The sequence below is a fragment of the Xyrauchen texanus genome, chromosome 1 (genome assembly GCF_025860055.1).
Source record: "Xyrauchen texanus isolate HMW12.3.18 chromosome 1, RBS_HiC_50CHRs, whole genome shotgun sequence".
NCBI lineage: Eukaryota > Metazoa > Chordata > Actinopteri > Cypriniformes > Catostomidae > Xyrauchen > Xyrauchen texanus.
Window position 1 is genome coordinate 14,472,374 of NC_068276.1, and position 23,880 is coordinate 14,496,253.

The 23,880-nt window shown below is 38.3% G+C and overlaps 1 pseudogene; it reads right to left on the bottom strand.

The window, feature by feature from the left end:
- LOC127621800 (elongator complex protein 4-like) overlaps window positions 1-23,880 on the bottom strand; it is an 89,665-nt pseudogene that overhangs the window by 53,066 nt on the left and 12,719 nt on the right.

Sequence of the window (23,880 nt, forward strand, 5' to 3'; positions counted from 1 at the left end):
TAATCCATAGGTCAGGAGGTCAGTTTTGCCTTGGTTTTCACTCATACAGACATATATTATTAAGGTGAGAAGATAGCATGAAAGGCTGGGTTTTCTTTGTTGGTCTTTAACTTAGTTGTGTATTGTAGGGCTAATTTGAAGCTTCTGTTCTCCAGAGAAAGTACTTTGAATTAGTGATGTTCTGAAGGCCCTCAGTGCCAGACGTATGCCTTGATGATACATGTTCCATGTCCAAAATCAGATATATGATTTCCTGGCTGAGCCAAACACCATCCCTCAATGATCCACATTTGATAAGATAAGGGTTCTGTAAAAGTACATGTAAAGGTTCCTACTTTAAGCTACTTTAGCTTAAACCTTTTACTAACCATTCTTTCCATGGTTTTACATAAACAACTTGTCAGGGCTACAGTGTGGTAGTTGGTAAGTTCATAATGATCCTTACTTGCTGTTGAAATAGGAATAATTTCCTCTTCTTTTAAAGAATGCGGAATATCCCGCAATATTCAAAAGGAGTTATGGAGATTTTTAAAAGCAAGGACAGGATCATGTGGGGAAAATTGATAGTGAATATTATCTGGTCCAACAGCAGTTTCATGTGAACTGCTTATGGTCCTCAGTAGCTCTTTCATAGTGAAAGGTTGGTTATAAGTTTTCATATTATTGAATGGAAAGTTCCATTCTTTACTTCTTGGGCCTGAATGGCTTGAAAAGCAGGAAGAAAATTATCAATACAAGAGTTCTTTTCAAAGGATTCCACTATATTTGCAATTTATTGCTGTGTAGTTAAGTTAGGGTCTTGGTGTTTAACCCTAAAAAAGGGCAAAAATGTAAAATGCACTGCTATTTTCAGACCTTTTACGGCCAATTACCATTTTTTTTCTCTCTCAAAAATGTTGCTATTTGCAATTTTAAAGCTTGTAAGAATCATGAAATGAACCTGAAAATGATAGGAACATTTGCCTAGAGGTTAACGAATAATGACATTTTTTCAAACTGACTTTTAAGTGACACTGTGGCAGCGGGGGCGTGGTCAAGCACCCGTCCGGGGAGAGAAATCGGTAAAGGCGCTTGTACCTGAGCTAAATTATATCTAACACCTGTCTCCAATTTCAGTGAGCATGGGGAGAGCGGCATATAAACATCAACAGAACCTCCAGACAGGGAGAGAGCCAGAGACCGAGAGAGCCCTGTTGTGAAGCCTAGGTAAATTCTGAAGTTGTAAAGAGCTGAATTAAGTTGTAAAACGTTAAGATTGCTGAGTGACTAATTAAAGAGTGTTACCTTTGTTTGGAGCAACCTGCCTCCCGTGTCCTCACTACGTAATGCTCTACAGACACATTCTACGTATTGTAGCAGCTTCCCGGTGAAATTAACAACTACAACAACTGTCTGTTTAATGAACTTTCAAAAATCAAATCAACAATCAACAATCAAAAAATTGTATTGGAATTTAAAATGTACAATAAACGGTTAGATCAAATAACCGCAAACAGACAATTATTTAATAATTGTTCAGGTCTAGTTTAGGGTGAGCGTGTCTATTTTGGTTACCTCTCATTTGCTTTTAGGACATTATTGGTTAGATTAAGGTTAATGTTTTAGGTTATGGAGGTATGTTTTACTCATTTAAACCATCACTAATATTCACCCTAAACACCTTCTCTGATTCTGACACTTTTTCACTTGCTTTGGCTGGCTCACTGGGGGTCTAAATACAAATAATATTGAATTAAGGCACAATCAATCATACTTGATCAAATAGCACAATGATGACTAAAACATTACTTGCTTTATATTCGGTTATGGCATAATTTCCTGTACAGCTGCTTTGAAAGGACATCTGATGTGAAAACGCTATGCAAATAAAAATGACTTGACTTTTGACGCCCCCCACTGGACATTTTACTGGGAAACTGAAGCGGAACGTGTAATGAAACACATCATTTTAAATAATGTTAAATCTATTGCTAAGTATGTTCCATGTCCTGGGTCTAAATAAGTACATGATATCATATAAAATACATAATAAGTATAAAAGGGAGAGGGGAGCTATCTATTAGGGATTAAGGCCCATCTATTATTAGGTTAGGGTAGCATTTTTTAAAGAGAGGGTAAAATCTGTTGATAGATAGTGTTTTGTGAAGACCAAAAAGACAAAAGGCATCTGATCCTCTGTATTTTCTTTTCTTTATCCCACATGGGACATTCATTTGATGTGGTTGAATTACCACCTGTACTCTACAATTGCAGCACTTTTCGTCCTGGTCAGAAACCAGGATGAATTTTGAGAATTCTCTATATCATGGTCCTCCTCACCACACCTGCAGCAGATGTGTTCGTTTTGGATTTTGCCCATATTTTGCCATTCAAAATAGCACGATAGGTACAAATAACTTCACTTGGACACTCAGGTAGCCAAAAATAATTATTTCTCAAGTGACAGGTTTATTAAAAGTGAAGATAAAAGCATGGGTTTTGACAGAATGAACCGGTGGAATAGACATGAACAAAAAAAGAGAAAGTGAGAAAGAGAAAAAAACTAGTACTGTGGAGGGAAGGAGAGTGCCACTGTTCCTTTCAGAAGCTACCACTATGACGTTGGTTCCCGTGAGGTAACGCTGCAGAAAGCATGGGATGACAGTTTACCTAATGATCTAGAGCAAACTGACTGCTAGAATACCTGAGGTATCACTGCTGCATGTGGAGGATTTTTACATGAACAGAAGGTTGGAAGAATACAGCATTTATATAAACTGAAATCATTTGTTATCATTATAAACGTCCTTGCTGTAATTCTTGATTCATTTAAAGCATCTCTGGTAAATATAAGTAGAATTTTGGTTATTTTTTCAAAAACATTCAAATTTAATAGTGATTAATCAATATTAAAGGGCTTTCAAGCATCAAGCATTAAGTAATGAACAAAGGATTCAAAATGAGAACTTATTTGATTGACCATACCGGTATGAGGTGGGAGGGTACAGTCACCATGGCGACCGAGAGAGCCCCGGAGGGCGTACAGGAAAGTGGTGAGGGTGTGGCAGTGGGCGGGGTTATCCTTACAGCACAGATCATCCCCCCATAACACTGACCCCAGAGAGTGAAGACCCAGCCGCAAGACATTTCGGACCTTAGACTACAAAAGATAGAAAGAGATTAACATAAAACATTTGAACCTCAAATAGGAGTAAAATCTGGCAAAGTTTGAGGTCAAATGCGCATGCATAAATATCTGAAGTTTAATACATTTTAACGAATGCATCTTTATTTAAATTAGAAACATGGAGAAACGTGTAATTTTGCATGATACTTATTTAATATATCAAACAAAGCTACATTTTTTTCCCCATAAAAATGCAATTTTGCAGCTAAATAATCAGAAAAACAAAAACTGATCAAATAATCAGAATAATTATGTATGTAAAACATACACTGAAAGATTATTGTAGCATACTTAAAGGATTTACATATTTAATTTATTGGCTAAATTCCATCAAATGGAAATATGTAATGTTTAACAAAATTAAATGATTAAAACTTCAAATATTTAGTTTTTTATATTGTATTTTATTAAAGATTACTCAAACCAATTTGATGGAATTTTGTTATGAAATTGAAATGTGTTAATCTTAAAACTAATGTTTGATTGTATTAGAAACCATTAATACACTGGATTGTTAAACTGGACTGTAAAAGCAGTCATTTCTGGGAACTAGATTTCCACATTTTCTAAATGCAAAGTGTGAGTAGTGTTTGCCAGTGCAAAACTTGGCAACAAACAACTTTCTCAGTATTTCCAAAGGTTTTCAGAGATTTTCATTGGTGGATCTAGATATGGTTATGCTCCATCTGTCAATGAAACTCAGTGAAATGTTTTACCTTTAGCTTAGAATAATAATAGCAAGCCTCTCCTCAATAATCCACACGATTTGAGGTATCAATCTTGTCTGTAGCCCAAACGGTGCAGGATGTGTTACGCTCTCAATTGTTGAGTGGGAAATATAATAATAATGGTAATTACAAGCTCCACTTATATTTCATGGATCAAACAAGTCATTGGTTGTGTATCTGTTTCCTAACGATTTTCTGATGAGGGTGCACTTAAGTACAATTAGAGGCTCTCAAAAGGGGATGATTAGATATTGTACAATTGTACCATCTTTTGCTCTCTAAAATGAGACTAAGAGACCATTATTCATGTATTTATCCCATTTCGGCTTGACTACTGCAATGCCCTTTACTCTTGAATATATCATATGACTACGCTGCATGCAGTTAGTTCAAAATGCAGCCACCAGGTTACTGACTGGCACTATGAAGAGTGAAAGTATTTCTCCTGTTCTGGCTTCTCTGCATTGGTTACCTGTTAAATACAGGATTGATTTTAAGATTTTGCTATTTGTTTTTAAGGCCTTAAATGGCTAGGCACCACCCTATTTTATCAGCATTCCTCCAGGACTCTCAGATCTTTGGACCAAATTCTCCTACATTTTCCACGCTCCTACTTGAAGTCGAAAGGAGATTGTGCATTCTCTGTAATTGGGCCTAAACTATGGAACAGGCTGCCTTCGTACATTAGATCAGCTCCCTCTTTACATATTATTAAATCGTAATTTAAGACTTACTTGTTTTCATTAGTCTTTGAGTGATTGATATGTGAATCTTGTCTGTTCTTATGTGTGTTTTTGCATGTTATGTTACCTTTTCTTTTAAATTGTTTTATTACTACTTGTACAGCACTTTGGCATACACTTGTTGTTTTTAAAAGTGCTCTATAAATAATTGGACCTTCACCTTGACCTGAGAGGAGTGTAAAGCAAACAAAACGGTACCCAAACAGTACATCACATATAAGTGTGCAACGACTTGCTAGTGACTAAGCTAGTAGTAGAATTGTGTCTTTAATGAAAAGTCTTTTGTCTGTTGGAGTGAGGGTCATGTACCTCTCAAACAGCTTGAATCAATGAAACAAACAGTGCAGCCAAGAACACTCAACAGCACGGTCAGATGGAGCACAGTGGTCAAAAGTGATTGGACAACATCTTCCAATCAGGAAAGTTGCCTGACACAACCACAATGTGGTTGTCAACCTGAGAGCCAAAATGTCTGCTTCCAACCAGCGCCAACGAATTCTTGGCACGGTATCTACCAACGTCAGCCAAGCTAAGGGGCCATGGGTAAGAGCTGTGCCCTCTAAATTGTACAAAGCCTGGTGTAGACTGACAGAGAATTGGGCCTTATTCACAAACCATCAAAAACCCAAAGAGCTGATTCTGAACCTGTTAATAAAGCTGACAGAGAGAAGACTTGTTTCAAGCCAAAGCATTTTGGAAATGTGGAGATAATGGTGCACAAATTTAGAAGAAGACATCTTCATATTTATATATTTGGTAACATGTGAAAGGTAGAATCTAATCAAATACCATTCCTTTTAAATTTTTTTAATAATAAGATTTTAGAAAGCCGCAGCATAGATGAAAATACAGGGCTTCTCTGAAAAATGAATTTGCATTACTGCATATTCAAACTTGACTGAATTGGTTACGAAGCACGCACGATTCAATAGAAATTGGCATCATTGAAATCAAACGTGGTGCGCTGCATCTTGACACGACATACCTCAATGGATGCAAATGTGAATGAAACGGGAGAGCTTTGGGAAGCAGAGTGGAGCATTTTCAGCTAAATTCCTCATGCAAAGCTATCCTATGGTTTCAGAACATCCCTTTATCCCTTTAATTATGAATATGATATAATTGCATAAGCCTCTATCTTTATTTAACAAACTCCAGCATGTATCTTGTCAATAACCGAATAGCTTTAAGCCTAACTATGTCTTTAAAATTGTTTCTAGAAGGCAGGGTAAAAGAGGACTGGATTTCTTCAAGCTGAAAATGTTCATGGTGTTGAATTGACTACCGCCCGGCTGTTCTCCTCACATCAGTCTCCGTCCACTGACAATGCACAGTGAAGTTAACACCCTCCACACCATCCAGTAATCAGAAGCATCCAAGTTAAATAAATCTCATTGTTTGACGGTGTTTCTTAAGCTTCTCGGGGTTGAGCATGACATTTCCACAGAGAGGGTGTTCCTGATTCATCGGCTTCCTCCTTCCCTTCAGCAACTCACCAGCTGATTTGTACTCGCAATCTTTTCTTTGCATTTTTTTCTTTGTATGTTCTAAAACCATCATGTGCTTTAATTTTTTATAACACCCCAGTGCAGTTGATCACATTGAACATTTGTGAATAAAAAAATTTGGCCAGAATTGCCAAAAAAAAAAAACTGTATGCCAATGACGTAGCTAAAATATTGCATTAGTTATGCAAATTGCAGAGTAATGTTTTTTACATGTTATGAAATGATAAAGGAGGAGAAACAGTGCAACGTTTATCCATCCATCCATCCATCTTCAACCGCTTATCCGAAGTCGGATCGCGGGGGCAGCTGCTCCAGCAGGGGGCCCCAAACTTCCCTATCCCGAGCCACATTAACCAGCTCTGACTGGGGGACCCCGAGGCGTTCCCAGGCCAGTGTGGAGATGTAATCTCTCCACCTAATCCTGTGTCTTCCCCGAGGCCTCCTCCAAGCTGGACGTGCCTGAAACACCTCCCTAGGGAGGCAGCCAGGTGGCATCCTTACCAGATACCCAAACCACCTCAACTGACTCCTTTCGATGCAAAGGAGCAGCGGCTCTACTCCGAGCTCCTCACGGATGACTGAGCTCCTCACCCTATCTCTAAGGGAGAAGCCCGCCACCCTTCTGAGGAAGCCCATTTCGGCCGCTTGTACTCGCAACCTAGTTCTTTCGGTCATGACCCAGCCTTCATGACCATAGGTGAGGGTAGGAACAAAAATTGACCGGTAGATCGAGAGCTTTGCCTTCCGGCTCAGCTCTCTTTTCGTGACAACGGTGCCATAGAGCGAGTGCAATACCGCCCCCGCTGCCCCGATTCTCCGGCCAACCTCCCGCTCCATTGTCCCTCACTCGTGAACAAGACCCCGACGTACTTGAACTCCTTCACTTGGGGCAATACCTCCTTCCCTACCTGGAGTACACACTCCATCGGTTTCCTGCTGAGAACCATGGCCTCAGATTTAGAGGTGCTAATCCTCATCCCAGCTGCTTCACACTCGACTGCCAAGCGATCCAGTGAGAGCTGAAGGTCACGGACCGATGATGACATGAAGACAACATCATCTGCAAAAAGCAGCGATGAGATCCCCAGCCCACCGAACCGCACACCTTCCCCACCCCAACTACGCCTCGATATCCTGTCCATGAATATCACAAACAGGATTGGTGACAAAACGGAGCCTTGGCGGAGATTCTGTTCTGCCACTCCTTAGGCACTGTCCCAGATTTCCACGCTATGTTGAAGAGGCGTGCAATGTTTATATTTGAATATAATATAGTTTGATATAATGCAATGTTTACTTTCGGCCCATGGCCCTCAATCAAATGAGTTTTTTTGGGCATGTGTAGGAAAATGTTTGGTTACCTCTGATTTAAAGGATAGTAAAAAGTCACCCATATGACTTTCTGTCTTCCATGGAACACAAAAGTCAATGTTAAGCAGAATGTGAGCCTCAGACACCATTCAACAGTGAAAGTGAATGGTGCCTGATAATTTTTTTTTATAAAAATATCATGCAATGAAAGTGCCTGAGGCTAACATTCTGCCTAACAGTCATCCGAGTTTGGAACACCATGCGAGTGAGTAAATGATGACAATTGTATTTGTCTAAGTGTGTGTTTTACTGGGGTTTATTCCAACTTTACAGGTCAGTCTGTCCTTTACTATCTAAAATCATAACTAGAGTAGAATTGAGTCACCACTCTGACAAATGTTTTAGTCAGTGGTGTTGCTGCCCTGTGAGCGTTCATTCTGAGCATTCTTGCCTTTGTGCCCATGTTCTCTCAACCTCATCACATTCCACGACCTCTGCCAACACAACGGCACTGTTTGATGATGTAAGCGCTTAATCTGCTTAATCAAGCTTTCCTTGTAATATAACAACAAATTACAGATGTGGTTATTTGATCTTTAACTAGTATTCCTTCCTTCCTTCATCCTTCCTTTCTTTCTTTCCTTCCTCATCCTCCCTTTTCTATCCTTCATCCTTTCCTTCCTTTCTTTTCTTCCTCATCCTCCCTTCCTTTTTCTATCCTTCATTCCTTCCTTCCTTCATCTATTACTTCATCCTTTCCTACCTCCTTTCTTTCTTTCCTTCCTTCTGTCCTCACTTCCTCTATTCCCTCCTTTCTTCATTCCACTATTACATCTTTCTTTCTTTCTTTCTTTCTTTCTTTCTTTCTTTCTTTCTTTCTTTCTATTTCTTCCACTACCACTAAATCCTTTCTTTCTTTCTTTCTTTCTTTCTTTCTTTTTTCACTAAATCCTTCCTTCCTTCATCTATTACTTCATCCTTTCCTTCCTTCCTTCCTTCCTTTCTTCATCCTTTCTTTCCTTACTTCTGTCCTTACTTCCTCTATTCCTTCCTTTCTTCCTTCCAATAGTACATCTTTCGTTCTTTCTTTCACTACCACTAAATCCTTTCTTTCTTTCTTTCTTTCACTACCACTAAATCCTCTCTTTCTTTCGTTCTTCCACTATCTCTAAATCCTTCCTTCCTTCCTCCTTTCTTTCTTTCTTTCTTTCTTTCTTTCTTTCTTTCTTTCTTTCTTTCTTTCTTTCCTTCCTTCATTCCACTATTACATTTTTCTTTCTTTCTTTTTTCTTTCACTAAATCCTTCCTTCATCTATTACTTCATCCTTTCCTTCCTTCCTTCTTTCTTTCCTTCCTTCCTTCCTTCATCTCCTTCTGTCCTTCCTTCATTCCACTATTACATCTTTCTTTCTTTCTTTCTTTCTTTCACTAAATCCTTCCTTCATCTATAGCTTCATCCTTTCCTTCCTTCCTTCTTTCCTTCCTTCCTTCCTTCATCTCCTTCTGTCCTTCCTTCATTCCACTATTACATATTACTTTCTTTCTCATTCCTTCTTTTGCTACCACTAAATCCTTTCTTTCTTTCTTTCTTTCTTTCTTTCTTTCTTTCTTTCTTTCTTTCTTTTTCTTTTTCTTTCTTTCACTAAATCCATCCTTCCTTCCTCCCTTCCTTCATCTATTACTTCATCCTTTCCTTCCTTCCTTCCTTCCTTCCTTCATCCTTCCTTTCTTTCTTTCTTTCCTTCCTTCCTTCTGTCCTTCCTTCCACTATTACATCTTTCTTTCTTTCTTTCTTTCTTTCTTTCTTTGTTTTTCATTCTTCCACTATCTCTAAATCCTTCCTTCCTGCCTTCATCTATTACTTCATAATTTTCTTCCTTCCTTTCTTATACTCCCTTCCTTTTTCTATCCTTCTTTCCTTGCAACCTTTTTCTATCCTTCCTTCCTTCCTTCTTTATCTTCCTTCCTTCCTCTATTACTTCATTCTTTCTTTCCTTCCTTCCTTCCTTACTTCCTGAGAGGGCTCCCAGAGGGGCCAAGCTCCCCTCCTCCTCAGTAGGAGCTAATGAATTTGAACAGACAGAAGGAATATTGCCCAGTGTCTGTCTTGGCCTGTTTACCACAAAATTAATAGGACTCAGCTTTAAGGAAGAGGAGCCCAAGGGAACCATTGCCCTCATGAGAGTGATCCAAACACAACATGGATAAAATGACAAAGGGATGAGTTTAGGAAAGACAGAACAGAAGAATAAATGTGGAACATAAAATACTGAGAGAGGAAGTGAATTCAGAGACACAACCAGATAAAAATTAGGCAACTGAGACCAATCAATGGAATATTGTAAAAACATTGCCTGTGGAAAAGCATTTTTGTGTCACTGTTCCAGAGGTGTGAAAGCCAAAGATCCTGCTAATTGTGCATTTCATTATTAGCCTAATTGATAGCTTTGAGGAGAATAACAACAAAACATATTTTAAGGTTCTATCTATCCACAGACATTTTTTGAGGTTTTCACTGTTTTTAACACTTCAGAACGGGTCAAAAATGGCACGATCTTAACAGGAGAGTTAAACAAAACATTCTAAATATTAAATATAGATACACCGATAGCTGGAATTCAATTATTGATTTTCAGTTGCATTGTTGGAGGCATATACAGTTTAAATATTTTAAATGGTAACAAATCAAATTGTGTAAGTTGATTTGAATCTTTTTCTATATTGCTGTGCACATATTCTACTGTTGAAAAAACAGAAGTTTCCTGAGAACAGAAGAAAAGAACAAGTAGATAAATTAAAAACTTGACCAACCTGTGGTGTGGATCCATCAAACCCTTCTTTATGGATGACCGCCTGAATGGACTTCAGCAGAGCATGATAGGGTGAAGGTAACAGACTGAGGACAAGAGAGAACAACAAAACACACTAAATACACACACTGACAGATAAATAAATAGATTTGCTGATCGTGGGGCTGAAATGATGGGAATTGGGTTTGTAGATGCAATGTGACAAAGGCCTTATGTCTAAGAGTACAAAAACATACGGTTCGCTAAGGCAAGGATCACTATTACTATTGTTCATTCTTAGGGCTGGGAAACAGACACCTAATTTGAAAAAAAATAATGCCCTTGGCATTATACTTAAGTGAGCAACTCGTCCCACTCGTGCCATTTTACATTTATTCATGTAGCATTTATTCATGCCAAAAGGAACACACAAATGACAAATAGTATAATAAATAGCTTCATCATAGCGATTAATTATAATGCTTCATTACTATTATAAATTATGAAAAAAAATAAATAAAAGCAGTAGTTATTGATTTAATTGTTATTCAAGGGTCACTTTTAGAATGACAATCGAAAGTTCTAGAGTATCGTTATGATTCAGGTTTCAAGAGAGGTCAAATGCTGATTTGTGGCATATGCTGCTAACACAAAGTGAGAATTGCTTCGATATCACAAAAGCCTGTTGACATAGGCAGTAACCCAGGCAACCTACCTGTATATATAGACGTAAGGAAATGCAGCACTAATTAAATGAAATGAAATTAATTAATCGCAGCTCCGGGCCCTCCCCGAGGTCTGCGGTGAGTTTGAGTGTGCTGAAACGGTGTGGTGTGTTAACGGGACATTGCCTCTGATCGCAGCGACACAGCGCTTCTATGTTCAATCAGGGGTAAGAAGTGCACTCAAAACACTTGAAATGCTATCCCTTGCATATTCTAACTTTCCTTCAATACATCTTTCTTTCTTTCTTTCTTTCTCTATCTTAAATCTGTGAATAGTGACCCCCAAAACGTTTCTGAACAATTTAGCCACAATTAAAAATAAATGTCATTGCATTTGATACCTAATCTAGAGGCATTTTAAATTATTAGTAAAAGCATTTTTTTCATGAACAAGCAGTGAACACCATTTTATTACAGCATGTATTAATCTTGGTTCATGTTACTTTATAAATGTGCATTTGTTCATTATTAGTAAATGTTACTGCATTAATCATTAACTAACTTTAAATGGTAAAATTGTATTATTATATACAATGCTGAAATTAACCAAGATTAAAAAGTTCTGAAAACTAATTGTTTGGTGTTAGTTCATTTTAACTAACTTAAGTAAACAAATAGATTTATTTTTTAGATAGCTCAAGCACTGGCATTGCCATGGGTAGCCCTAGTTGGGCCGGTGCCACCCACCCAATCATTGAATTATGCCCCTTTTCCACCAACAGGCAAAAGCTTTCTGGCCTCGAACCGCTAATGTCAGAGCCTGTTGGGCTGGATAATGCAGCATCAATGCTTTCCAAAAAGCAGCTCAAACTAAAATACAAACTAAATTACACTCATTATAACAGAGCTATTTACATACCCCATGCAGCGATGAGGTGCAGTGGCTCCAACCACTTTATTTTCCAAGCCTAATAAAATATTTGTAACCATTGTCATTTATATGAATTGATTGATATGAATTGTATCAATTAGGCATATATTTGAGTAACATCTAACCAGTTCATCAAAAACAGATCAAGTTGGCATAAGATGCTGAATTAAATAACTTTGGATGTTAAAATGCTCCCCAAACTCCTAAAACTCTAAACTCTATCCACTTTATATTTTTTTTAACATTCAAATTATGTTAATGGCAAATCTAATTAGTAAGAATCAAGCATACATTTCTTTCATTATAACTTCTATACACTGCATCAAAACCAGCTCGTAATGGCATCAGTTGCTACTCTGAAATAAATCATTTTGGATGATAAAATCTGCGGTTGGGCCGGGATAGGCCATTGTCACCCATTGACATTCAGGCACACCCAATCATTGTCTTATGCCCCTTTTCCACAAACAGCCAAAAGCTTACTGGCATCGAACCACGAAACTCCAACATAAGGGGCTGTTGGGTTGGATAATTGTTGATTGATCTTTTAATATTCTTAAAGTAGACAACCTTAAGTGCTAAATGCTCAAAATAAGCCCCCGGAAAACAATTAGCTAAACATCAAAAATGTAAAATAATTAAATACAAAGTCTACATTTTATCTCATGCAATAGCTAATTTCTCTTGGCATACCCACCCAAAAGTGTTATTTACTATGACATTTTTGTCATAACTTAGGAAATTGGTCACAGGCGTAGATAGCTTCAAATATTTTTTCTCTACCTCAGAACTGGATTCTTTTATGCTTTTTTCTCTTACCTCGCTATCACATCAGCGTCATCTCTCCCAGTAAACCATAGTGGAGACATAGCGACAATACCAATTTCCGCCATTTTATTAATCATTTCCATCCATCCAGACATGCCTGCAAATTGTGCTAGGAAAACAAATTACCAAAATTGTTCCATTCTATAGTTCAAATGTCCATTCTCTTTTTAAAATGTAATTTAAAGAGGTAAATAAATCAAACGTACAAGCACAATTCATCACCATCAATGTTGTCAAAGGTGTAATCTCTTGACACTGCAATAAATATGTGCACCAGGATACAATGTCTTACTTTTGAGCTTCTGTTTTTAATATTTAACACATTTTAAACAAGAAAAAACAACACATTCAAAATGATTACAAATGCATATGTGCACATATACATATTACATATACTCCACTTTTGCAATACAAATCATGCAACTTTGAAGTTTTTAGTCTTTGTATCAAGCTAAAAGGTCGATCTGTGATGTTTAGAATTCACAGGTCACAGGATTTACTTCACAGGAGTTCACCAAACTTCAAATCTGATATGCAGTGAAAGACAAAAATTTCATTGCATCTTCTCAGTATTTCCTAAGTATCCAAATACTTATCGGGGCCACTGTATATTTGTATATACATATTTATATAAGGACTCTCACATGAAACATCCTATTGCTTTTAGCTCGCTACATGGAGTTGTGCTTCTTAACTCATTGCATCTGTATCATTTGCACCTCTCATAGGTTTTGTAAAGTCATCCTTCTGAAGCAGGTCGTCAAATTATTAGTCTGAGAACTACATTTATTAGAGCGATCACAGCCGCCTGCTTCTATGAGACGTGAGAGTGATTGAAACTAAATACACATGATTCACTTTTTCTCTTGTGGACAGGCGGGGTATCTTTCACATGTTTGCCGCAGTTTCAATTGCAATCCAATTATGATATTGAGAAGTATTATGATTATGAGGTGTATCATGGTATATCGAATCTTGACATATGTATGGCGAAATGTTTTGTACCTTGAGGTGGTTGGCAACACCCAGGCCTACATGGGATGCTAAAAAAAAAAATCTACAAAATCTGTGCTGAATGCTATTTATTTTAGATACTCAAGACGCAGTGTAATGTCAGCGCTGATTGTGCTGGCTTAAACTAGTTTGTGAGTGATGAATAAGATGCAGATTTTTGCGCTCAAATAACATTTACATTACATTTATGCATTTGGCAGACGCTTTCATCCAAAGCAACTTACAGTGCACTTATTACATTGCCTTGCTCAAGGACACAATGGTGGTGGCTGTGGGGATCAAACCAGCAACCTTCTGATTAGCAGTTATGTGCTGTAGCTCACTACACCACCACCACACGCAAAAGGGCCACAACTGTTGAAATTGGTGAAATCGGCCCTTAAAATCAGACAGTGATTGTTTTGTAATTTATAGTTAAAGACGGTGGATTTGTTACAATAGGGGTGCTTTGAAGGCTGTAACAGTTTAAACAAGATATATTTAGAGATGCAACTTCTCAAAGATGGCTTCTAGCAAGCTGAAAATCCAACAGTTCCCATTACTATTCAGTAAAATCAGAAACAGTAGGTTGACCTTTCTGCAGCTATAATCAGTCTGTGCTTAACAAAATTAGAAACACTGCCCCCAGTGGCCAAAGAAGTAAGTGTTGTTGGATGTATGGACATGCGTGCACTTCATTTTCTGATTGAAATGTCCACAGAGGGGCACTAAAAGCGCATCGTAAAGGGAGATGTTTTGAGCTTTACAGGCTGAAGGGAAATATTTTGTAAACTGTACACCCCAACCTGAAACTCCAAACCTAAACCTAGGAGTCAAAATGTAATGTTAGAGGGAAAATTGGAATCTCCGAAATCACTCTGGTCAGTGTTAATGCGAACGCAATACCCTCCTGGTTTCAACGCAGGATCCAAACCCGTGTCACCTACGCTGCTGACGCAACACGTTTCCGGTCGCACAATAAGGTAAAGAAAACATGTAGCCGATGCAAAAATGTCTGATAAAAGATGTCGCTTGTTGGCGAGTCGGCATATTGTGTCCGATCCTAGGGTACAAGAACTACGGAAACAACATGCCAACTTTCCATGCGATCATGTTTTACTATTAAAGCACAGTGCACTGTCAGCATATTAAAAACCTAATATCCACATTAAAGCTAAAAAAATAAATGCTCACTAATCAATTAGTCAGTTGTTGGATGATTGGTTAAACATCTTGACCAATTCGTAGTTAAAAAGAAATGCTTTTAAAGTACAAATGGGTCAAGATGTTTGAATTGATGGTCGACTGGGTCAATATTTTCTTCAGTAAGGAACTAATTTATTGTGTTGGCCCAACTGATGTTTAAAGCATGCTTACAAGCCACTACAAGAGGTCACATCCTTCGTCTTCCATCTTTGTGCATCCAAAAGCGCACACTCTGATTTTACTGCCTTAATGATTTGCTCCTTAATGGGGAGAAACACATGTTACCCTCTTTTGATTAAGATCTGGGGAGGTGTTTGGGGGGTGGTGGGATTGGCAGTAATCAAAAGAGGGCACACCACCATTGTGTCTGAGACACAGAGAGCGCAGCAGTCCAGTGGAGCGTGATCACTTAAGGTGCCGTCCATAGAGGATAATGGACGACAGGTGAGCTAATTAAGATCACAGTGATATTAGCACGAGGGGGAACAGAGGGGTGCATGCAGCCAGCATCCATCTTAAACAACAGACTCAGCTTTCACCTGGAGAGCAATTAGAGCCAATTACGCCATGTAGTGAAACGAAGCGATTTAGCAGTCTGGAAACGGCATGGGATGATTTATTCTATGAGCTGTGAAATACAGAAAGACAATGAGGATTTTTGTATCTCAAGACATTTGCTTGTCATTTAACCTTGCTGATTAATTGATTTCTTTGAAAGGGATATGAAGCAGCTTTTTTCTGCCACCCAAATTTGCGCTTTAAAGCAGTGGCTGTTACCTGCAGGGACTGTTCTGAAAGGCTTGCAGATATACAAATAACAACATGTAACTAGCATGCATAGTTAGGACAGCAAAATAAAGTTTAAAAGGGAAAAAAAATTATTAAATATTTTTTGTTGTTGACATCAATGATCATGAATGCATCCAATTAAACTCTACGGAATTGGCACAAAATCATTTGTCACTTTGTAGAAGCTAGTCTAAGAAGGTAGATGCCAAAATGGAATTGTTGCATGGCATACCCTTATCCTTGAAAAACATGAACAAACCTATATATTACTTCTCTAAAATATAATCCAGTCTACTATGGGTTCAATTGCATCACATGCATGGGTTTATTTGCAATGAGTATTAACATGGTTTGATAACAGTTCTTGTTCTTTAATAAATACCGGAATCGTATGATCTTTGTGACTTTCGGTTCCATTAATGGTTCTCCTGCGTGCAATTTCCCACAGATGCGGCTGGAACACCATCCTGAAAAACTCTGACAGTGTTTCCAGCAGCACATCGCTGCAGCAGCGCTGTCCTCTACAAACTCTACAGCATAAAACACACAGCTCTACCAATGTATTTCATTCCCGATCTTGAGCCGGCTCTTTTGAATCTACAGAGCAAAACATATGCACTTACGTTATAGTTCGATTCCCAAAATAATTATTCGAAGGATCTGGTTCTTTACAATCTACAGCGCAAAACATACAGCGTCCATTTATAGTCTGGTATACAAGTAATCTTATACTGATGTGCAAGTTTGAATGTTCAACTCAAAATGTTGAACTGTTGAAATCTCACAAGCCTGAAGTACGACATTAGGCTACAAAACACAGTCAAAACTGTCTCTGGAACTGTTACTTTGTTTATTTAATGATGACATGTGAGACTTAAATAAAGCAGTCCAGTTACTGACTGGTTGTTCATATGACATTTTATAATTACAGATGCATGAGAGTTGTTGTAATAAGTGGAATTTTGTAAAAGAATAAATTAATTAATGAAATATGCCATCACATTTCTTGTTGGCTTAGATTTTTTTATTTAAAATATAGTTAGGATATAGTATTGGATTCTAATTATGTTTCTAAAAAGTCTGAAAACACACATGTTATAAGAATTTTATACATTTATATTTATACATTTATTATGCTCTGTAGAAATCTGAAATGATTTCATCATTTGGTAACAGACAGCAAAGGGTAGTAAATACAAAAATAATAGCATTTCTCATTTCCAAATAGTTCTTTTAAAAAAAGTTTCTAAAATAATTACTGGAATCACTACTGGAACCGTTAAGGAACCGGAACCGGAATCGTTGAGGAATTGGAATAGTTAAATTCCTTATGATTACCATACTTATTTATGACACATTTAGATACAGGTTTAGAGTAGGTTTTGTTGATTTAAAGCTCAATAAAGAATTAACCTTCAAAAGCTCAACTATTTTTCATTCCACTTTTCCTTTTTATGACACTTTTAGTAAGGTTTAGGTTTGTGGTAGGGAGGTAGGTAGGCTTTGTTGATTTAAAACTCAATTAACCTTCAAAACCACATCTGTTTAGAAGAACATGCAACTTGCTTTCACCTTGGAACTGCAATATGTCGCTACAGTCATAATTTCCATGAGATTAGGCGGGAATCATTGGCCACAGAAATTCAACAGACATTTGGAAACCAATTAGTATGGCCTATATAGTTCATGGTATCAATAAATTGTTTGATTTTAAAAACATTTTTGTTTCCATTTCTATGATAAACAATTTTGATGCCCAATGTGAAACCTGGGTTCAGAAGCAAAACCAGTTGAGAACATCTGCTTTGTAGTAAATTTGCAGGGGCCTACAAGACTCAAAGCTCTTCACCAGTATTTGTAATAGGAACAAACCTTCTCCATGTTTCTATGGGACGAAAACAAACCTAAAAGGCGTGCTAAAAGAGCTAGAGGCTAAAAGCTTTATGACTCCATTATAACACGTCATAAAATGATAATAAACTAACCAGCAAGGAAATGAAGAGGAAGGAGTGATGCTAGAATTCCAAAACCAACATCTACATAAGCCGCAGCATCCATCATGTTGCTGCCACGCTGCAAGCTGTTCCACAGACATAGTATCGCCAAACAGGAACACATTTACGGATGTGAGTAAACACAGACTCTGGTACACGGCCCCTTCACTATGGTGCTGTTATGCAGATAAACAGTTTGAAGACCTCTGTTTGCAGACATAAAATGCTGAGAGTGGCTTCGTAAAGCAGGGGTCCAGATTGGTTTGTTTGCACTGTGGTGGTGCCGTAGACTTTAATGCAATCAAAGCTTTACCCCCTCTACATGGGCACCCCTCGCAACCATAAAACAACCGCATCGCAAACACCATTCAAAACTCAAGCCCATGTCTTAGAGTACTGGAAAAGGATGTCAAAGTACAGAGACGTTTTTACAAAACCTTTATTAGGCTAAACACTCACCATAAAATGAGATTGCAGACATTTTCCTCAGAAACATGAGATCATCACTGAGAAAGGATCTTCTTCTTGGAGATATGCGACAACACATGGCAAACTCGTTTACAGTGCATAGAGCATTGACGCATACCACATCCATGGAAAATAAGTGAAGGCCATCAGTATGTTTGCTTATTGTTTGGTTAAGCTGTCCCTAATCTAACTATTCATTTATGAAGTTTGCTGAGTCGCATTGAAAGATATTCAAAACAAATTCTAACACACATACATATATATATATATATATATATATATATATATATATATATACACACAGTGAAGGAAAAAAGTATTTGATCCCCTGCTGATTTTGTACGTTTGACAAAGAAATGTTTGACAAAAGAATGTTGCCCACTGACAAAGAAATAATCAGTCTATAATTATAATGGTAGGTTAATTTGAACAGTGAGAGACAGAATAACAACAAAAAAATCCAGAAAAACACATGTCAAAAATGTCATAAGTTGAACTGAATTTGAATGAGGGAAATAAGTATTCAATCCACTCTCAATCAGAGATGTCTGGCTCCCAGGTGTCTTTTATACAGGTAACAAACTGAGATTAGGAGCACACTCTTAAAGGGAGTGCTCCTAATCTCAGCTTGTTACCTGTATAAAAGACACCTGTTCACAGAAGCAATCAATCAATCAGATTCCAAACTCTCCACCATGGCCAAGACCAAAGAGCTGTCCAAGGATGTCAGGGACAAGATTGTAGATCTACACAAGGCTGGAATGGGCTACAAGACAATCGCCAAGCAGCTTGGTGAGAAGGTGACAACCTTTGGTGCAATTATTCGCAAATGGAAGAAACATAAGAACTGTCAATTTCCCTTGTTCTGGGGCTCCATGCAATATCTCACCAGGTGGAGTTGCAATGATCATGAGAGTACTACAGAGAACTACACGGGAGGATCTTGTCAATGATCTCAAGGCAGCTGGGACCATAGTCACCATGAAAACAATTGGTAACACACTATGCTGTGAAGGACTGAAATCCTGCAGCGCCCGCAAGGTCCCCCTGCTCAAGAAAGCACATGTACAGGCCCATCTGAAGTTTTGCCAATGAACATCTGAATGATTCAGAGGAGAACTGGGTGAAAGTGTTGTGGTCAGATGAGACCAAAATCAAGCTCTCTGGCAATCAACTCAACTCCCGTGTTTGGAGGAGGAGGAATGCTGCCTATGACCCCAAGAACACCATCCCCACCGTCAAACATGGAGGTGGAAACATTATGCTTTGGGGGTGTTTTTCTGCTAAGGGGACAGGACAACTTCACCGCATCAAAGGGACGATGGATGGGGCCATGTACCGTCAAATCTTGGGTGAGAACCTCCTTTCCTCAGCCAGGGCATTGATAATGGGTCATGGAAGGGTATTCCAGCATGACAGTGACCCAAAACACAAGGCCAAGGCAACAAAGGAGTGGTTCAAGAAGAAGCACATTAGAAGAAGAAGCCACCTGGAGTGGCCAAGCCAGTCTCCAGACCTTAATTCCATAGAAAATCTGTGGAGGGAGCTGAAGGTTCGAGTTGCCAAACGTCAGCCTTGAAACCTTAATGACTTGGAGAAGATCTGCAAAGAGGAGTGGGACAAAATCCCTCCTGAGATGTGTGCAAACCTGGTGGCCAACTTCAACAAACGTCTGACCTCTGTGATTGCCAACAAGGGTTTTGCCACCAAGTACTAAGTCATGTTTTGCAGAGGGGTCGAATACTTATTTCCCTCATTAAAATGCAATTCAATATATGACATTTTTGACATGTGTTTTTCTGGATTTTTGTGCTGTTATTCTGTCTCTCACTGTTCAAATTAACCTACCATTAAAATTATAGACTGATCATTTCTTTGTCAGTGGGCAAATGTACAAAATCAGCAGCGGATGAAATACTTTTTTCCCTCACTGTATATATATATATATATATATATATATATATATATATATATATATATATACACACACACACACACACACACACTGTATACAGTAAATGCACTTACCGTCCACATTATTAGGTACACCTGTATATCTACTTATTCATGTGATTATCTAATTAGCCATTCATGTGGTAGCATGAAATTGGCTGACAGAAATCAAAATCAAATCACTTTATTGTCACTCAACAATATCCACAAGGCAACAGTGGATAAAAGTCTTGGGTGCAGTTCCAAGCAACATAGCAGTCATGACAGTGATGAGACATATACCAATTTACAATAAACATCAGATTTACACAACACAATTTATGAAACTAATAAACACATAATTACACACAACACAATACAAATAATAATACAATGTACAGTATACTATATACACAATATAGAATACACAGTATACAATAAAATTTATATATATAAATGTGCAATAAGGTTGTATAGTTTTTGTATTGACATTCAGGCTGTTGGTTGATATTCAGTTGCCAGTGTGTTGTTAAGATAAATATAATTTATGACAGTCCAGTGAGAGATTAATAAAGTACAGTGCTGATATATGTATCATGAGTGATCAAGAGTTCAAAAGTCTGATTGCTTGGGGCAAGAAGCTGTCATGAAGTCGGCTGGTGTGGGTCCTGATGCTGCGATACCACCTGCCTGATGGTAGCAGTGAGAGAAACCCATGGCTCGGGTGGCTGGAGTCTCTGATAATCCTCCAAGCTTTTTTCACACACTGCCTGGTATATATGTCCTGGAGGGAGGGAAGCTCACCTCCGATGATGTGTCTGGTTGTTTGCACCACCCTTTGCAGGGCTTTACGGTTGAGGGCGGTGCTGTTGCCGTACCAGGCGGTGATGCAGCCAGTCAGAATGTTTCTGCAGTGCTGGTGTAGAACCGTATGAGGATGTGGTGGTTAATTCCAAACTTCCTCAGCCATCTCAGGAAGAAGAGGCACTGGTGAGCCTTCTTCACGATGGCCTCAGTGTGGACGGACCATGTGAGTTCCTCAGAGATGTGGACACCGAGGAACTTGAAGCTGCTGACACTCTCCACCGGTGCTCCAATGATGGTGATGGGGCTGTGTACTCCGTCTTTTCTCCTGAAGTCCATCACAAGCTCCTTGGTCTTGCTAACATTGAGGGAGAGGCTGTGCTCCTGGCACCAGTGTGTCAGAGTGTGCATCTCCTCTCTATAGGCTGTTTCATCATTGTCAGTGATCAGACCTACCACCGTGGTATCGTCAGCGAACTTGATGATGGCATTGGAGCTATGTGTTGCCACACAGTCATGTGCATATAAGGAATACAGGAATGGGCTGAAAACAAAGCCCTTTGGGGCTCCAGTGTTGATGGTCAGTGGTGAGATGTTACTGCCCATTCTGACCACCTGATGTCTGCCTGACAGGAAGTCCAGGATCCAGCTGCACAGCGAGCTGTTCAAGCCCGGAGTTCCGCGTCAAGCTTGGAGGGCACTATGGTGTTTAATGCTGAGCTGTAGTCTACAAACAGCACTCTCAAATCTGTGTTCCTTAAGTGGAACCCGAAGTGGAATTAGAATAGCCTCAAGCGCATTAGCGCATTAGAATAGCCTCAAGGCTATTTTGTTCACTACAATTGTACAGAACGGCTATCTGTGTTACAGTAGCATTTCTGTCAGTTCTAACCATTCTGGCCATTCTCCGTTGACCTCTGTCATCAAGAAGGTGTTAGTGTCCACAGAACTGCCACTCATTGTTTGTTTTTCACACCATTCTCTATACACTCTAGAGACTGTTGCATGAGTAAACTCATATAAGCAGTTACAGAAATACTCAAACCAGACCGTCTTGCAACAACAATCATGCTACAGTCTAAATCACTGCGATTAAAACTGTTTCCCCATTCTGATGGTTGATGTGAACATTAACTAAAGTTCCTGACCCATATCTGCTTGATTTTATACATTATATTGCTGCCAAAGGATTGGCTGATTAGATAATTGCATGAATAAGTAGATGTACAGGTGAACCTAATAAAGTGGCTGGTGAGTGTATATATACACTGGCATCTAAAGTTTGGAATAATGAACAGATTTTGCTGTTTCGGAAGGAAATTGGTTCTTTAATTCACCAAAGTAGCATTCAACTGATGACAAAGTATAGTCAGGACAATACTTATGCAAAAACAAAGCACCATCATTATTTGAAAAAAGTCATTTTTGATCAAATCTAGACAGGCCCCATTTCCAGAAGCCATCACTCCAACACCTTATCCCTGAGTAATCATGCTAAATTGCGAATTTGGTACTAGAATATCACTTGCCATAATATCAAACACAGTTGAAAGCTATTTGTTTTGTTAAATGAAGCTTAAAATTGTCTTTGTGTTTGTTTTTTGAGTTGCAACAGTATGCAATATACTGGCATGTCTTAAGGTCAATATTAGGTCAAAAAATGGCAAAAAAGAAACAGCTTTCGCTAGAAACTCATCAGTCAATCATTGTACTGGAATGAAATGGCTATACAATCCTTGAAATTGCCAAATAACTGTGAATATTTCATACAAAGGTGTACACTTCTTCAAAGACAAAGGACAACAGGCTCTAACAAGGCCAGAAAGAGATGTGTAAGCCCAGATGTACATCAGAGTCTCTAGTTTGAGAAATAGATCCCTCACATATCCTCAGCTGACAGCATCATTGAATTCTACCCGCTCAACACCAGTTTCATCTACAACAGTAAATAGAAGACTCAGGGGTGCAGGCCTTATGGGAAGAATTGCAATGAAAAAGCCACATTTGAAACAGAAAACAAAAAGAAAAGGATAGAGTGGGCAAAGGAACAAAGACATTGGACAACAGATCATTGGAAAAGTGTGTTATTTGACTCATTAAAGCATTTTATTTGCTTAAAAGTAAATGTTTATCATTTACTGTGTCATCTCTCTGGGTGCCATCATGTTCACCCTACCGTCTTACACCTACATTTGAGATTTTCTTACAATTAAAGGCTTACTTCCGAGTTGTACTATCCAGCACTCTAAATATTAGATCATATCTAATATTTCACTCGTTCAGTGTTAGCTACCTTGATTCGGTGGTTGCTGGTGTTTCCTGGAGTGGATAAAAAGTGTTGCACTTTGCTGCTTGTCAGACCTCTGGCTCTATGGTCTTGGACACATCGTAGTAATGTCCAAACATCAATGATGAAGACAATACTGTCTATAAAAAGATGACAGTAAAGAGGACAAATACTAAATGTTACTAATGGTTAATAGGGGCACTAAAATGCATAAATCTTCCATTGAAAATCCAATGCATTAAATACAGAATTTTGTCTAGCATTATACAGTAATAACAGGCAATTGTGCTTTGTGTTTGTAACATGTGTTTATTTCTTTTTCGATTACTTTTGTCTAAAAATTTTATTTGAGAAATATTTTGTTCCCAATCTTCTACCGTCAAAGACGATAAATCATCAAAGATTCATGCCTCCAATTTTAACTCAGAATATTTTTTAAAATAATCATGAATCATACCAAGATTACAATATAGAGCTGGATGAAGACCAAACTGCAAATGTCATGTTGCAATGCATCATTTAGGGTGGTAAGGAATCAGAATCAAATCATTTAAAAATATTTAAAACCAAAATGAACACTCTCCAGCTCCAAATGCAATTATCCAAAATATGCAATCCAAAATCCAAAATATGCTTTGGCCAGTTGACCAGTAATTTTATAAGGTAATGGAACATACTGCATGGTTTTAAAGGAATAGTTCACACGAAAAATGTAATTCTGCCATCATTTACACACCC